Raw genomic sequence first — 18,755 nt, forward strand, 5'->3', positions numbered from 1 at the left:
GTAGATGGTGGTGGAATGGTAGTTGAATGTTGGCGGTGATGGTGCTAGTGGTGGTGTTGAAGTGGTAGAGGAAGAAATTTGTTCCATTTTGAAATAAAGAAAAATATTATATGGGTGAGGGTATCAAGGTAATCTAATTTTAAATGGATAAGATTATTAAAAAGTAGGACATATTTATTGTTGTATAAGGATATATTTATTGGGTGTCAAAAGCAGGGACATATAAATGATGTGCCCAAAAAAAACATTTCAAATGCACCACCCAACAACATTTCCATCATTCCGTGCATAAGTTTCAATATGTGGCAGGAAGACAGTAATAGCATGGAGCAAATTAAGTTTCGAAACAAGTCCACTAGCTTCCCAATGAACCATCTTAGTAATTATGATTGGACGATCAAGCTTAGTGACAGCTGATCAATTTCAACCATGTTTTTTCAAGGCTTTATATCAATGTAACAAAAATTGATAGAATGGCTAAACAGCTCAATCTACAGAGACAAAACAGAAAATAGACAAGTAATATGCTATTCTAAGAACCGCCTTTGATACAAGTATCTATTTACAAAAAATATTTCATCCGTACATCTCTCTTCATCGCATTGTATACAGCTTGAACCTGTGACACAAAATTTCATATATATGTCAGTGTTCAGTGAGACTGACAAAATGACTTAAGACAGTTTAAAGCATGGATTTCATATTATAGCACACAAGCACAGATGCACAACATTCTATATTTCTACGTGAAGTTCATATGTCAGGAGAGCTGTTCACAGTATGACCTTCAGGATTTCAAGCCGATTATATTGCTTCTAGAAAATAGTAGAGAAACAACAGATATTCAGTTGGTAAAGCAAAGCCTTTTTGGACCTCCTATGACCACGGAGAGTCAATTAGTGAGGCTATGTGACAGAGTGAGGTATACCTGTTCGCTAGAGATCACGTGAACAGGCCCGATGTTTACACACATATTTACCCCCCGAAGATATTTTCTGCTTCACAATGCCCTGTTTTAAAAATGTGAAAACATATGTCAAGTCAAAATGCTTAAGTTATTAAATACATCTCCAAGTGCAGAAAGGAAAGCCACACTTAAACAAGTGTTATTATTATTTCCATTGAACATGGCAATCAAATTCGTGTTACTCATTTGAATGTATCTGGTATATGTAGCTGAAATTATTAGAGGAAAGGTCTGACTAATGAAAAACCTCTGGGATTGGCTCTTGAAGAACAGATTCAACAGCAACAACCATTGCATGCACAAAATCTTCACCTCCAGTTCCTATCGCGGTAAAACCTCGGACTGTGGGATATGTATTTACCTGAAAACTCAACAAACCAACATAATGTCTCACAACCCTTCTGACCCTGATTGAAATGACACAAAATTACACTGAAAAAATTAACGAAAGATCTAAGGAGTTAGGATCAGCGATTAGTTTCATGAGCCTCCTAAACAAAGCATTTTATCTCTTCAGTGCAGTATGCCAGTATCAGCTGTTACCATAAAACATGAACCGAAATAAATCAACAACAAGCTTCGATGCAGCTACTTGAACTAGTCCAGATAGTTGCTCCATTTCCATCTCGTATTCATTTTTAGGCTATGTAGAGTTACTTCTAGTATCCCTCCTAATTTTATTTATTCCTCATAATTTCATAAATGGACGTAATTAATAAATATATTGAAGAAACTTATAAATAGAAAATTGAAAAGTATTGAAGGCTACAATACCAGCTAGTAAATCCTTCTATATATAACACCGTGTGCATATTAGGATGCACTTTGCTTAATTTAGAAAAGGCGTGTCATATCTACAATGAAAGAAGGTAACATGGAATACAGAAATTCATATGTGGCATGTCTCTGCATCTTGAAATGAGATTAAGCATGACTAATTGTTTTTACAATCACAGTACTGTATCTGGTATCAACTTGATCATAATGTTTGTTTACAAAAATTCAGAAGGTAGTAACTTCAGAGGTCAACTGAACTTGATGATGTCCAGATTGGTTTTCCACTATCACAAAAATCACATTACCATGTAATCTAGAGAAATAACCCGAATCTCCTATGCTGATTGGAAAAAGGTGGGAGTAGTATAGATACTTAAGGGACGTAACGGACAGTACAATTCAGATTTTACAGTTAATCAACATTGCCTGACCTCGTAATTTTACATGTCAACTTACACGCAACATATTGTTCGCATGGAGGAATAGCAACATGTAAGATTCAACACTCATCTCTTTATAAGTAAAGGAATAATTCATAATTTTACATGTCAACTTACACGCAACATATTGTTCGCATGGAGGAGTAGCAACATGCAAGATTCAACACTCATCTCTTTCTAAGTAAAGAAATAATAACACACATGAGAGCAAATGCCGTACCTTCTGATCCAGAGCAACCCATTCATTTGTAGAATCATCCGTAACTGTCCCGCCAATGACAACGTTCGTTGTCTGTCCAATCCTTCCTTCTGTTTTTGATACTTCTGAACAAATCCAATTCAAAAGTAATAATTAGTTAAACATAAATGTCACTCACTCCAATCAAAGGAGAAAAAAATATCTAGAAACTTGGACAACATTGTCAACCAAACTTCTAGTTTCAGCTCTATTTCCAAGCTATAAATGGCAAAGGAAATCCAAATACCAAATTCATCAGCACCACCCCAACCCACAAAATATAGCTGGTTAGATAGCAATAATTAACCCAATTTCCAGTTTTCATAGAATTTCTACTATTATTTTGATTGAATTACTACAAAATGAACCAACCCCACAAATTAAAAAGTGCAACAAAAAAAAATCAAAATTAAAAAACTTGTAAGAAACCAAAATTCCAATGGAGCTAACCTGAGATAGCTTTAAGAACAGCTTCTTGAGGTGGGTCTATATCATCTTGTGAGGAAGAAGAAGGGGTTTCAGGATTATTAGAAGAGCAATATAAAGGAAACCGTGTATGAAAATCACGAACCCTAACCCTAACTTTACAACCTCCGAAGTTAGTGAAAGTAGTAGAAAGGGAAATATTAGTTGGAATGAGATGAAATGAGTTCATCCATCTCTCTTTTAATACAACAGACCTTAAAACTGTTTTGCAAGCCATTGCTGTGTTTTTTTTTTTTTGTTTCTTCGTTTCTGTGGTCTACTTTCTTGTCTCTCTCCCCTCTAGGATTTTTCCTTTTTTCTCTTAAAAAAATGAAAGTTCGGTTTTACGGTTTTTCACGTTACCCAGTGGCATTTCAAGTAATTTGATGGTGATGAAAGCAAAAATCAAAACCAGAATAGAAAAACTCCACTAGCATCTTTTTATTTGGGAAATTCAACTCCCTCTTTTTAATCAACTTTTTCACCTTACTAGAATCTAAAGCACACAATTAGAATTAGATTTGGATTTAAAATTTTAAAGATGGAATTTATGGGTCCATGGAATTTGGTGGGATTAATGGATCCACATTTTTTAATTTTCAATCTCATATATATATATATACAATTTTAAGTTTTCGAGGATAATACAAAACAATATATGGACTTTAAAACAAGATAATTTTGTAAATGACAGGAATTTTAAGTGAGTTACCAAACACATCAGAGGTTTACATGAACTTCAGAATTTGTAATCCCATGGAATTATGAATCCTCGAAATTTTGAGTTCTTCAAACAAACCTACCATCACATTCAGGTGCAGGTGGGTTCACCATTCCTCATATATGGGGTTTAGATTGTAAAGAGATGAAGAGAGAGGTGGAAAAGAAGGAGTTAAATAGCACTGCCGTTTTCATTTATTTAGAATGAAGTCACAAGGGAAATGGTAACATATCCCCAAGGAGCCAACTTCGTTAGGTCAATTCCTATATCATTGGCCAAAAACCAAATGCAAATTCTCCACCAAAATTCGCCAAGCTAGGTGGATGAACAAGCACAATTCCCCACTACGGTGATATCAGCGACATAACATTTGACGTGCGACAGAACTTTGGATGTTCAACAAAAGATTTATCTCCAATGGATAAGCTTTGCATGTTGAAACAAAAGTCTGAATCCGATCTTCTCATAACTCAAAAGCAGTGTGGATTCTTGAAAAAGGAAAATACCATTTTAAAGTGCAATTCTTGCTCAACACTTGACATTTTTCCTAATTTAAGGAGAAATCTAGTGTTCAAAACGTCACTCATGTTCTTGCCGGGAAACAATGGCAAAATTCACATCAAAAGGCAGCATATAAGAGAGAATCTGATCGAGGTAATGATTCAAACTTCTCATCTGGTACCTTAAAGTGTTGTTTTAGTTGTGGTACAAAGGGTTATCTTGTATTGGGTTGTTTTCATAGGAAGAAACAAATTAGTTGTCTCCAAAAGTTGTTTTCTTTTACAATTAAGGAGGTGAATAGTTTGTCAATATTTCCAATAGATCATACCTGCATTAATAGCAATAAAACTTATGATAAAAATGTTCAAGATTACTCTCCTCGAATATTTCATAAGTTAATAAACTCTCGTGGTAAAATGTCCAATAACAAGGATATTTCCGATATCAAACTTCCTACTGATAAACATAGTTCTCCTAGAAAATCCAGAATTGAGAATTAAAGTCCTGATAACTTTTACTCTCTAACATGAATTTCACGAGGACCACGACTTTCTTCTAAAAATACTTTTTCTGACATGCAGTCTTGTGATCTTGATAGGCCCAAGAGCCGGAAAAGGCTTTCCAAACCCTCATCGGATGAATATGAAAGGATTAAAACCCCTCATAAAGTGCACACTATAAGAAGGTATGCAAAAGGTAAGAATCACCCCTATCATAAGTTAAACAATCTCGAAATATCTATTTTAGATACAAATGGTGAGTTACAAACTCACCTTGTCACTACTTAGCGTTTTTGACAGGTGCATCCTCAAAATTATCTTGAGAGCTGTGAGGATTGTACAGAAGACCGAAACTGTAGTTACATTTACTTTACTTGTTGATGCATGAAGAGGACTATTTGTCCCTTTTTCTTTCTAGATAGAGACTTCAAACAAAATTCATTTTGTTGAGCCTTGCTCCATCATGATATTTTGTTACTAATGTCTTTATGCCACTTGAGTCAAGTCTAATATCGTGGAACCACATTCTATGAGTTCGCATCAATGACTTTATGTGAGTGTGTTAGAGCATAGCTCGGTTGAACCCACTAAGCGTTGGTATGTCAAGTTTGGTTGTCATATTTTAGTGAATCAAAACTCATTTAAAGATTCGCTTGATTATATACTAGAGTCAACTTCGTGTAGATATCTTGAAAGTATTAGGATATGAGACATTACAAGTATTACGTGAAGACTTGAAGAATGTGAAGAAGTACGGAGCTACAACGACAACATCATCCTTCCACTTGAGGTTAGTAAAATTTGACTTGAACTGTTTCATTCCCTAATGTATCTTCAAGTCGTGCATATTGAAAACATAATTGCGAAGCTATGAATGATTATACTCTAGTTAGACGTAGTATTAAGGAATACAATACGAAGTATAACGCTTATCTTTTGAACTTCGTATATAAGACATCGACATAATCGTATGAATGTTATTGTGATTATGTATGGGTATGAGGTGAAGATTTCGTCATAGGAAACAATGTTTTTACATTCGTTTAAAGGAAGTACATTCGTAAACTTGTTTTATGAATCGAAAGGGAAATCACTAGGATTATCGATATAGTTATTCATTGCATATCTTTTGAATTACCAATACGTGTGTTTAGTATAACCGCTCATGATTTGTTTATGTTCTTGGTAAAACTATCCACAAGGCCTGACTTTTGCATTGGTATGACTTTTATTAGTGAAACCGATCTTAAGTAATCACTTGAGATGGTATGATCGATTTGTTGTAATTGGTATGACTTTTATTAGTGAAACCGGTATGAATTTTATTACTGAAACCGATCACAAAAGGAGAATCGATCCTTGTAAGAGGAGCAACAAGTTTTTTTGTTATTTGGGAACCCATCCTACGAACATGTGCACCAAATACAAGTTAGATACCATATATATGTGGGAACCGATCCTAGTAAGAGGTGTAACATATGGGAACCAATCCTAGTGAGAGGTTCAACATACGGTAACCGATCCTAGTGAGAGGTGCAACATATGGTAACCGATCCTAGTGAGAGGTGCAACAGATCCTAGTGATTGGTGACCAATCCTAGTGAGAGGTGTACTTGGTTACATCACAAAAAACCTTAACCAAAATTAACTTTTCGGATTTCCTAGAGTTCTTAGAGGTACCGAAAAATATATTTGGTTAATATGGAAATATAAAGATGTCGACATACTTTGAACATGTGCAGTAACGCTTATTTTTTATTGTTCAAAGATATTCCTTAATAGCTAAAGGAGAATCCCGGATCGAAAATATATTGAGAATCTTTTAATTAAGGTTTTTAATTTTATATTTGGAAAATAAAAATTAGTAATGTGCATTTACTAGTTGGAGATTTTCTAAGAGATTTCGGTCAATATTTGGACAAAGCATTTCCAGAAATTATGGAAACCGAATTTGGAAATATATTGCATATCTTGAAAATATTTTCGGTTTTGGAAATTCCTCGGTATCCAAACTTCCTTGGTCTATAAATATCAAAGTTTGCATTTCGAGCAAACTAATCCTCAGAGCCAGCAAAACTACCTAGTTGTGTTGTTACTGGTGGAGTCGCCTATTCGGAGAGGAAAGTAACCTAATTAGGAGAAATCTCTTACGGCCGCTCGGTTTAAAGACTTCTTTGGGATTGAGAAGCTCTATTAGTACCGTTGGTGGGAAACTAGATAATTGCGGTTTATTATTAGTTTTCGATTGAATAACGGTTGTTGAACTTTGATGGCACCTAGTTTGTTTATGCTTGAGAATCTTCTCTTATGATATAAGATTCACTCAAACTAGATCGAAGTTTCGAAGGGGATCTTTAGACTGTTTGTAGATCTAAAGACGTCTTGTGATAATCCATTGTTAACAGACTCCATTCTGTGTATGATTGATCACAAGAGATTTAAGTTGATTGTGTGCAGGTGTTTATTGAAGATCTAAGAAGATTTGAAGACAAAGAAGACTTTTAATATTTCTGATTTGGGTTCATAATCTTTGGTGTGCACAATACTTGTTTCGGGTAAAGAGGATCCAACTATAATCGGTTTATCCTTGTGGTAGATTAGATTGATTAGTTGAGTAGATCGGCATCAATACAATTCTTTGTGATTAAAAGTATTGACTGCAAAATCTTGCCAATTACTTTGGTAGTTGTTATTAGATAGATCTAAGGACCTGACAAAGGAGTTTATTGGGAAAAAAGAAAGAGCCTTTTGTCGAACTCATATCACTTGGTTGAAAAGAGTTGTTACCGAACATATATGTTGTTCCTTTACTGTTTGGAATACGAACCAAAGGAATTGTTCCAAGTACGTGACTTATTACAAGTCGGAGGCGTGGGAATACAGACGGAACTAGGTGAACTATAGGTTTAGTTGCTTGGTCTCAACTATACGAAGTTGGTTTGATTTTGTATAACGACTTAATCCTGAGAGTTTTTGATTCTGGACAAGGTCCCGAGGTTTTTCTGTATTTGCGGTTTTCTCGTTAACAAAATCTTGCTGTGTCATTTACTTTTATTTTCCGCAATTATAATTGTTATTATTATAATTTAAAGTAAATTACACAAACGTTAATTCATATTCACTTGATAGTAATCATATTGTGTTTGGTTAAGTACGAACCATTTATCAAGTAAACATACTTCTTTGTTGTATTTTCTCGACCTTGTATCCATAGTTAATCACGCAAATTATCTTGTTGTCATATTATCTCGATCTCGTATCCGTAGATGATCACACGAAGTGTGAACCGATTTGTTATATTGTCTCGACTCAGTCCATGGACAATCACTTTCGGAGAAAGGACTTATAAGTGGAAAAGTTTTCGATTGAGGTATATTTGGGTACCCTCGTATTTTCAGAGTGTCAAAACATATTCTGCAATAAATAGTCTTTTCCCTTCCCATCTGACTGTTGAGCAAGACACCAGGACATGATCCATGAGAACCCTACTCATATGCTAATATATGGATTATGATCTTAGTTTTTATCTAATCAATAAATTTGACACTTAAGCTTTTGAAGGAGTTTATGCATTAGAAATGATATAATTTTAGTTCATTATGTTTGTCTTATGATGGGCATCGTGTCTAAAAACCCTATTGCATTACTCTCTCAATAGTTCATTGAACCGATATCGGTTCATATGGGCGATGACCCTAGTAGGTGCCTTTTTGAGAAAGTAAGTGGTTTTATAATCTTCTTCTAAGTATAAACACAGTTGTTAGATCTCTTCAACTATGTTCATATGAAGAATGCGCAGCTCAAAAAGACATAATGAAATTATTATTCTTGATGAAGACGATGTCAAAGACGAAAGATCATTAAAGGGTTCCTCGAGAAAAAAGGTTGGCTACGAGTATGAAATAACAAAATTCCTGGTATATTGAGTCAATAAAGGATCTAACAAATTCTAGTAATAAATCAACATGCAGATGGTCAAGCTAAGATTCTTTAAAAACAAAGGATTATGATTCAAAATCAAAAGAATCTCATCATAAAAGGCAAGAAAACTATATAATTTTTTCGAATAGTTAATTAACCGCGGGGTTGGTACTCTAACTCACAAACATGGACTTTCCACAGTCAAGCGTGTCAAAGATCCTAATGACACGTTTTATGATGGGGTGCTCGAAAGGTATAAGAAAATCAATGAAGTGTGATTACTTTTATCTTTTTTCTCTTTATTTTTTACTAGTTAACTCCTTGTAGGAATTTTATTCTTATTGTTTAAGGAGGAACACCAGCTTGTAGAGTAGTTCTTATATGTTACATTAGGTATTCCAAACACTATCATCTTGCATGTTTAAAGTTTATTTATTAAACTTTATTTTGGAAGATGACTTGCAATACCTAATCTTCATGGATTATATATATGTATGTATTGTTTATCTTGTGAGATTTTTTCTTTGATATCATATTCATGATGATTACAACAAATATCTCATATGTTCTCATAGGTTAAACTCTTAACCCTTGATAAAAGAGGAGTAAACTATTTTGAGAATTGCAGTATTGATCTCTTCACGATTACACTTTGTGGATGTATTGCTAACGGATTCCGTAAGATGTTCTTTAGGAATTTTCTTTCCTCCTTGATTGCATAAGGGCCAGGGAATAAATGGTGAAATTTAATCTCTGTGTTCGTACATGACTATGGAAGATATAATTCTTGTATTGAGCCTTATCGCATAAATAGTTCTCTTCGTTCGTACATGGCCTAAAGAATAGTTTTTGACGATGATTATTTTTGTCACAAATGAAAATACTCATGTACGTTTTTTAATTGATCGTTTATGTATGTATAAAATGCTTGTTAAATGCTTGTCATCTATTATCCCCCAACTTCTCCAGCTCCACTTAAACAAAGCCTTCACTGGCTACATTATAGGTTTATCTTTAGCAGCACAACATGTTTTTCATTCTACATCAACATTTGGAAGAGTTGAAGAGTAGAAGTAAGACTGGAGTGGTAAAAACCCAAATTGATCTAGTTGAATCACTAATTTACTGAGGTAAACCAGTTTTGAAACGGCTTAACCGTAATTGAGTTACTATAAGGGTAAAATAGGCTGAAAAACTTTCCACATCACTATTTTAAGTTGGTTTGAGGGATGAAACAACGATCTATATGTGGGTGGGGGGACAGTCTAAGTGGCTTTGTAGATGTGGGGCACAGTCAAAATATCCCTTGTAATAATTGTCGATCTATGATACCAGGTAAATCTGTTTTCGCCACGGCGGGCTAAGCTAGGGATACACTTTCTTCGTTTATTTGGGTGAGTTAATTTTTGTCTTTTCTTCTCTTTGCTGATATATATTGAGTTGAAATGTTTCTTCTTTTCAATTTTGTTTATCAGGGTTTTGCTTGGTTATAAAATTTTTTTTTATGGTTTCGCTTGGTTACAAGTAGAACAATATCTGATTCGGGTTAATTTCGGTTTGTCTCATATCTGTTAGAGCATTGCTCGGTAGAATTTACAAGTGTTCCTATATCAATCTTGTTGTCAAATTTAGTTGATAAAAATTATATCTTGATTTCTAGTCCACTTTTTAGTCAAGTTTCAGATTTAGGATTAGAAGTGTGTAGTTGAGTATCAGAAGCCACCGAACACCCTTGAAGATTGAAGATCAAACAAAGACATCAATGAGGACTTCATCAAAAAAGGTATGTGGTTACTGATTTTATTTGGATTCTTGTTCAATTCTACCTTTCTAATCTATCGAAACAATTGCTCACTCTATGGAATAATTCCAATGACGGTATACATACATTTATGTATGTACTCGAGGTTATTTGAAACATGACTTTACTGAAAATAACCTCTATCCCTAGAAAGGTTATCATGTTGTAGTGAATGAGCTTACAAATTCAACGAGCCAAGAATCACTCAATTATGAGTTATAACGAAGATTATAAGTGATTTATTAAAACAACAGTTATAAGTGTTCATGTTCCTGTTACAGTTCGATGGTAGGAAACAATCCGCGAACTTTTTGTAACGGTTCAGGACTTGAGCGCAAATACATGACTAGAAGCCTTTTTTTAGTTAAGATATTTCCTTATCTAAGCAAGATGGCTATTCTTCCAAACACTTTTGATTGTCATATTAACGTGTTTGTGATGTTTTAGAATTCCTTCCTAACTTAAATTATGATTTATTCACAAAATTACAATTTATGCTAAAGTGATTATTTATTTAATTATCTATGCAATATATGTAACTTAGGATAGACTCCCAAAATTAGGAGAGCCTTGAAAAAGGAAAATCGCTCACAAGCTTGGTTAGGATTCAAGAAACCTTGGAATTTGCTTAGGTTTCAAGCTAACTATTTCACTATAAATAAAGGGTTCGTGAATGCTACACTTTTTATCCCTTGGAAAAATTGTGTAAGCTTCACAAGGTTGTTTGCCACGATTTTTTTTCTTCGGGAACGAGAGTGACATAAATAAGCCTTTGCATTGGGGATCGCAAAGATGAGTTGGTTTAATTATCTTTGATAGTTATGAAACTTGTAATCTAGGTTATTCATAACTCTTGTCTATTATAAGGTCCTTGTATTCTAATATAAGGTCATTCAAGAGTTATTGATCATAAACCATAGGTTTTGATAGATTTCGGTTTATGATCGTATACCGACACAAGTTGGTCGATATCGAAACTAGAAAGAAAACTTCGATTAAGGCATCTCATAAATTCCTTAAGAAGTTTTAACAAGATATCTCTAGATTTATTCAAGTTGTTCTTGTTGTATAATTACTAGGGTTTTCTTAACTTGGAAATTGATCTTTGGAATCGTCCAAGTTCACTTGAGAAAATCAGGTTGACGGACTCCTTGTCTGCACACATACTGATTGTAAGTTGTAGAGTATAAACCCTAAACTAAAAGTTTGTTTTGATATCTTTATATTTATCTGGTAGTTGTTTGAAACAAACACAAGATTTCCAAAACCTTGGTTCACACCTAAAGAGAGATCAAAACCGGTGTTTTGTGGATTCAAAACGCCAAAAAAAATTCACTGAAGCTGAAGCAACTCTTAGACTGTAAAGGACGTCAGCTAAGGGAATCAAGTGCGTAGAATCTTACGAGATTCAAGAGACGTAAGTAGCGTGGTTGTAACTGGATTGCTATAACAGTGGGTTATGTCTCAACAAGTCTTGATTTCTAGTCTACTTAAAGCTATATCTCGGATTAGGATAGAATGTGTAGTTGAGATTTAGACTTCACGGCGTTCATCGATTGAAGACGAAGAACTACTAAGGGGAGCTTTTGGAACTTCATCAACAAAAGGTATGTGGAGACTTGAACTCATCTATCACTCATAGGTCTATTTCTATTTTATCTCCTATTGAGATAAAAGTCGTGTCGCTATATAGACTTTACATTATACACATTTGATATTTTGAGCTGAGTTTAACTCGCTTACATATTTATCGAAATATATGTTGGCAAGTTTTCGTTTTAACCAAGTTCATCTTTATTCTTGACGAAAGTCAAAACATGATCGTGTGAAAATCTCATGGTAACATGTTACATGATTTGTGTGAGACAGTCATTTGATGTAGACTCGTAATGTTTTGTATTGATCTATTGATCACTTGAAAATCGTTTTGAAGCTAATAGTTTGTGTGAGACATCAATTCCCGTCTTCCAAGAATGTTTCAATGATTAACATGGAGTTTTGAACGATTATCCATTGACTAGATATAGCACCGTATGCGTACTTGTATGCTAACTGTTGCAAGTTATTCCAAGTTCGGGAACCATAATATGCATACCCGTATGCGTACTGGTTTGATAGTTGAAGTCCGGGAACTTAGTATGCATACCCGTATGCATACCGGCTTAAAAGTTCAACCCGGGAGTTCAACTGAGTTTGGTCATGGGACGACAATATGCGTACCCGTTCGCATACTGACGAACCCAGACCAAGTTCGGCTACTTAGGTATGCGTACCCGTTTGCATACTTGAGTGGGTTAAGTTCTAACATAGGTTTGTTCATGAACAAATACATTTATATAATAAGGAATGCAATCTTTTTCAAACCGTGGCTATAATGTTCATGAATTGATTCTAGTGAATCAAAATCGATTTTGCTTCAATTGTATCTTGTATACTCCTATGAGAATATAACAATTGAACAACTCTAGAACTAGTTTCATTTGAGTCATTTGAACTAGTTGTGATTAATATGAACAAGGTTGATATAAAAGTGTTCATATGGCTAACTTTGGTTAACTATTGTTGAGCCAACTATGTGCACACGTCTAGGAACAGTTACTCATATCTAAATGAAGTCACATTTCATTTGTGTATAACAAGCTAAGTTCGATCTAACGGTTGAAAGATATTAGCTTGACTCTAATCAGGTTTTCATATAATGGTGAATATTGAATGCTTTGTTACCAAGGTAGCATTGATTGCAAACCATGATTTGAAGACTATATAAGGGAGAACTCTAGCAACTGGAAAACCTAATCCCCACACCTCCTATGTGATATTAGTTGCAACTAGATTCGATTCTCCTTTAAACCTAAGGTTTTCCTAAAACCATTATAGGTAAACGACTTAAAGACTTCATTGGGATTCTGAATCCAGACCCAACTATTTCTCTGTAGTTGCGTGTTCTAATATTACTTTGTTATATCGTATTGAGTACTATTTTCTCTAAGATTTGCTCGAGATTTAATCTCCGATATGTAGGATAAAAAGTAGTCACAAACATCTTCGTCTCATCGTTTGTGATTCCACAATATCTTGTTTCGCTTCCATACGATTAAGAATATTGTGAGGTGATTGATATTACTAGGCTTTTCTTCAGGAATATAAGTCTGGTGTATCAATTGGTTCATGTTCACCTTGATTTATCAAAAGACGGAACAAAAACTCGTAGGTATTTCTGTGGGAAATAGATTTATCTATTCAATAGACTTTTCTGTGTGAGATAGATTTGTTTATCAAGTCTTCGACTTTGGATCGTAGCAACTCTTAGTTGTGGGTGAGTTCATCTAAGAGAATCAAGTGCGCAGAATCCGGCGTGGTTCAAGAGGCGTAAGGAACGCGACTGTACCTTAATCAGTGTGAGATTGGTTAGGGCTCAACTACATTCCAGACCGATGTTATCTTATAGTAGGCTAGAGTCTGTAGCGGCTTAATACAATGTGGTGTTCAAATATGGACTAGGTCCCGGAGTTTTTCTACATTTGCGGTTTCCTCATTAACAAATTTTCTGGTGTTTGTGTTATTTATTTTCCGCATTATATTTTATATAATTGAAATATCACAGGTTGTGCGTAGTTTAATCAAATGGTGAATCCAACCTTTGGTTGTTGATTGAAATTGATTGACACTTGGATATTGGTTTTTGGTACCATCCAAGTTATTTCTCATATTAATCCGGCTCATAGATTTATATTTGTTCGATTGTAGATTGATTTGAGAAATCGAGATATAACTCTTAGATGTATTTTCCTTGATTGAATCTGACTATCTAGTTGATTCTCTTGAAAATATATTGGAGTTAGTCCATACAGATTGCATAAACGAAATATTGGGTATGGTTGTTAGACCCACGCTTTTTCACTAGTATATGTAGCGGCTTAATACATCTTAGTGCTCAAACTGGACTAGGTCTTGGGGTTTTTCTACAGGTGCAGTTTTCCTCATTAACAAAGTTTCTCTCTGTTTTGCTTTAATTTTATTTTCCGCATTATATTTTGTTTGATGTAATTAAAGTAAATGCAAGTGATTTGATAAAAAACCTAAACAGTTTTTAACCAAAACTGTATTGAACCTACAAGACTTGTTCTTGGAATTCGTATCTTGACATACAGATCACAAGATTTACTCTTGTTTGCAATTCGGTTCACGTACTGTTACATTACTAGGTTATCCTGGATATTGATCTTTGAGATTGTCCAAGAATTCTTCTATACAATCAGGTTCACGTATATTTTGATTGTACAAGATTAATAAACCGTATATACATATTTTTGAAGGATCATTTAGTTGGTTTACTGCCAATTGTATAAGGTTTTGTCTCATAGGTCCGAACGCAAAATTTGGTGGTGTATTTTGGTACCCCCACGTTTTCAATTGGTATTAGAGCAGGAAAATACTTTTAGACCTAAGTTTGTTTTTGTAGCGATCTGACCTATAGACATATTATCGAATATGGAATGCACATAAAGTGATTTTGTTCAAAGTTTGGACTTACCACCTGAGGAAAATGTCGCATCTGAATCATTATATGAAAACCTTCATGAAATCACCTCGAGGAATGAAGAAACTGTGGATAACTGGGAAACACGCCTAGAAAAACAGTTGGACGAACTTTCCGATGATAATGACTCAGATATTGATAGAGATGTAGATTAGGAAGTCTTAGTGTATGCTAAGCTGTTTGATCCTTTTATAAAAAGGAAAAATATGACGAATTCTTGTCTCATTGGGTTTCTGACTCCTCTATGTCGAGAAAACAAGAAATTGAGAAAGGTCTTTAAAGGTTATGATTGTGGTGAATTTGAATGTGATAATCTTCGTCGAGATTTCTTTTTATTGAAAGTAGTTTTGATGATAGAGAAAGTGCTTCTCTCACTCGAGAAAAACGCCTTGAGGATGATTTTGCCGCTTCTCTTGGTAAAATCATGATGTTGGAAGAGGACTTGAAAAAGTTCAACACTACCTCGAATAAATTAACCACTATTCTAGGAGCAAGTAAAAATCATCGTGATACACAAGGATTGGGCTATAAGGGAATAGATGCTCCAAGTATAAGGAAAGAGGTAAAATTTGTCAAGTCTAGTGATTCTTCTCAACCAAAGGTTTCCACTGATGGCATAAGTGAAATATCTACACCGACAGTTAAGGCTTGAAATATATCAACCTCCAAAGCCAGCACACACGGATCCAGGTAAGAACATTCCTTATGTTTGCTATTACTGTGGAAACAAAGGCCACCTCCAAAGAGGATGTCGTTTTCGTATAAGGAATGATAAACTTCACGATGTTTTTGTTTGGGAATCAGAAGAAGTTATCAAACCTAGATCATATGTTAAGGCTAATCCCAATAACATCACGAGTTGTCAACGTCCAACCTTTAGGCAAAGAAATCATTGTTGTGATAAACCTATATTTTCCTATAAATGTCATACGAAGCATTTTCACAATTGTCATGATTATCAAAAGCACAACTTTGTAAAGATTGAAAAAGCGTGGGTCTAACATCCACACCCAATATTTCATTTAGGAAATCTGTATGGACTAACTCCAATATAATTCCAAGAAAATCAACTAGACAGTCATACTCAATCAAGGAAGATATATCCAAGAGTATATCTCAATTTATCAAATCAATATGCAATCGAACAGATAGGAATATATGAGCCGGATCAATATGAGAAATAACTTGGATGGTACCAAAGACCAATATCCAAGCGTCAATCAATTTCAATCAACAACCAAAGGTTGGATTTTACCAATTGATTGAACTACGCACAACCTATGATATTTCAATTATATAAAAAATATAATGTGGAAAATAAATAACAGAGACACCAGAATTTTTGTTAACGAGGAAACCGCAAATGCAGAAAAACCCGGGACTTAGTCCAGATTTGAACACCACACTGTATTAAGCCGCTACAGACTCTAGCCTCCTACAAGTTAACTTCGTATAGCGATGTAGCTGAGCCCTAAATAATCTCACACTTATTAGGTTACAGTCGTGTTCCTTACTCCTCTGAATCCCAGCAGGACTCTACGCACTTAATTACCTTAGCTGATCTCACCCACAACTAAGAGTTGCTATGACCCAAAGTCAAAGACTTGATAAAAAAATCCCTCTCATACAGAAAAGTCTATTTAAATAGATAAATATATCTTCCACAGAAATACCTACGAAGTTTCTTTTCCGTGTTTTGATAAATCAACGTGAACAGGAACCAATTGATAATCCTATCTTATATTCCCGAAGAACAACATAGAAATATCAATCACCTCGCAATAACATAACTATATGGTAGTAGAACAAGTTATTTTGGAATCACAAAGAATGAGATGAAGATCTTTGTGATTACGTTTTATATCTTACCTATCGGAGATAAATCTTGAGCAACTCTTAGAGAAGACAGTACTCAATACGGTAGAAAAAAGTAAGATCAGAACACGCAACTACAGAGAAAATATTTGCGGCTGGATTCAGAATCCCAATGAAGTCTTTAAGTCGTTAACCTATAATTATTTTAGGAAAAACCTAGGTTAAAGGAGAATCGACTCTAGTCGCAACTAGTATCACACAAAAGGTGTGGGAATTAGATTTCCCAGTTGCTAGAGTTATCCCTTATACAGTCTTCAAATCAGGGTTTGATAAATTTGGAACAAAGCAATCAATATTCACTGTTAGATGAAACCTGATTTAAGATTCAAGTTAATATCTTTCCACCATTAGATAGTCTTTATCTTGTTACACACAAATAAAATATACCTTCATTTAGATATGGGTAACTATACCTAAACGTGTATATTGAGTTGGCTCAATAACAGTTAACCGAAGTTAGCCATATGAACACTTTTCTCTTAACCTTGTTAATTTTAACACTTCTAGATCAATTGATAATCAAATGAATCTAATTGTGCTACTCATAGAGTTGTTCAATTGTTTATATTCTCATAGAAGTATATACAAGACACAATTGAACATTTTAGCCACGATTTGCAAAGATTGCATTCCTTAGTTTATGAATTGTTCATGTGTATGAGACCATATTTAACCGATTTAAGAACTTGAACCACTTAAGTTTGCAAACGAGTACGCGAACTTAAGTTCCGGACAATTGGTCACAAGTCGACAGTTTGCAAACGGATACGCACACTTTAGCTCCGGACCGAACTCAGTTGAAACTATTTGCGAACGGGTATGCAAACTTGGTTCCCAGACTTCAACAGTTAAATCAGTTTGCGAACGGGTATTCAAACTTAAGTACCCTAACTTAAACAGTTAAATAAGTTTGCAAACGGGTATGCAAACTTCCTGTCCTGAATTCCTTCAAAACAGTTCGTACACTAAGTACAAAAACTGTAATGTATCCGGACATGGGTTTTAGCTCTTAACTCCCATTTAAATCATTGAAACATTCTTAGAAGACGACAATAGCTGTCTCACACAAACTATTAGCTTATAAGCTATTTTGAAGTGATCAAATGATCAATACGAAACATTCCGATCCTATACCAAATGACTGTCTCACAGAAATCATGTAAGATGTTACCAGGTGATTTTCACATGATCATCTTTTGACTTTCGTCAAGAATAATGATGAACGTGGTTAATGCAAAAAGCTTTCCAACACATATTTCGAGAAAGATATAAGCGAGTTAAACTCAGCTCGAAATATCAGACGTGTATAATGTAAAGTCTATATAGATATACGACTTTTGTCTCAATAGGACATAGAATAGAATAGACTTTTGAGTGATAAATGAGCTCAAGTATCCACGTACCTTTTGTTTATGAAGTTCCACAATCTCCCCTTAGTAGTTCTTCGTCTTCAATCGATGAACGCCGTGAAGTCTAAAGATCAAATACGCATTTTATCCTAATCCGAGACATAGCTATAAGTAGACTAGAAATCAAGACTTATAGTTTTTAAAACAAAACTTGACAAACAAGCTTGAGATAGCAACGCTTGCAAGTTCGACCAAGCACTTCTCTAACAATCTACCCCTTTGTCAATTTTAGTGACAAAACTATCAATACATATGGATTACAAATTAAATAAACTTTGTAGCTTCTCATCCAAATGCTCGATTTCTTTGGTTCTTCAACATTCCTTGAATTCTTCGTCACTCCAAGTACTCCAGTGATTCTGAACGTGTTCAACTGAGCATCATAGTTGTTGAAGATCCTTAGCCATCACAATAAGAAAACAGTTGTTCTTAATTATTGTTATACGGTGTCATAGTATTATTACACAACATCAAAGTTCAATTGTATCACAACTTTGACAATAATACCACGGTGATATGTATCACTCCCCCTTAGTCAATACTTCATATCACAATGAAAACCACTCCCCCTTACATAATGATCTGTAAACCATATGTATA

The 18,755-nt window shown here is 34.6% G+C and overlaps 1 pseudogene; it reads right to left on the bottom strand.

The window, feature by feature from the left end:
* Positions 1 to 325: 325 nt before the first annotated feature.
* On the bottom strand, positions 326 to 3,200 carry LOC113274377 (annotated as a pseudogene).
* Between the last annotated feature and the right edge of the window lie 15,555 nt (positions 3,201 to 18,755).

Source organism: Papaver somniferum, chromosome 4, assembly GCF_003573695.1.
Source record: "Papaver somniferum cultivar HN1 chromosome 4, ASM357369v1, whole genome shotgun sequence".
NCBI classification, from domain to species: domain Eukaryota; kingdom Viridiplantae; phylum Streptophyta; class Magnoliopsida; order Ranunculales; family Papaveraceae; genus Papaver; species Papaver somniferum.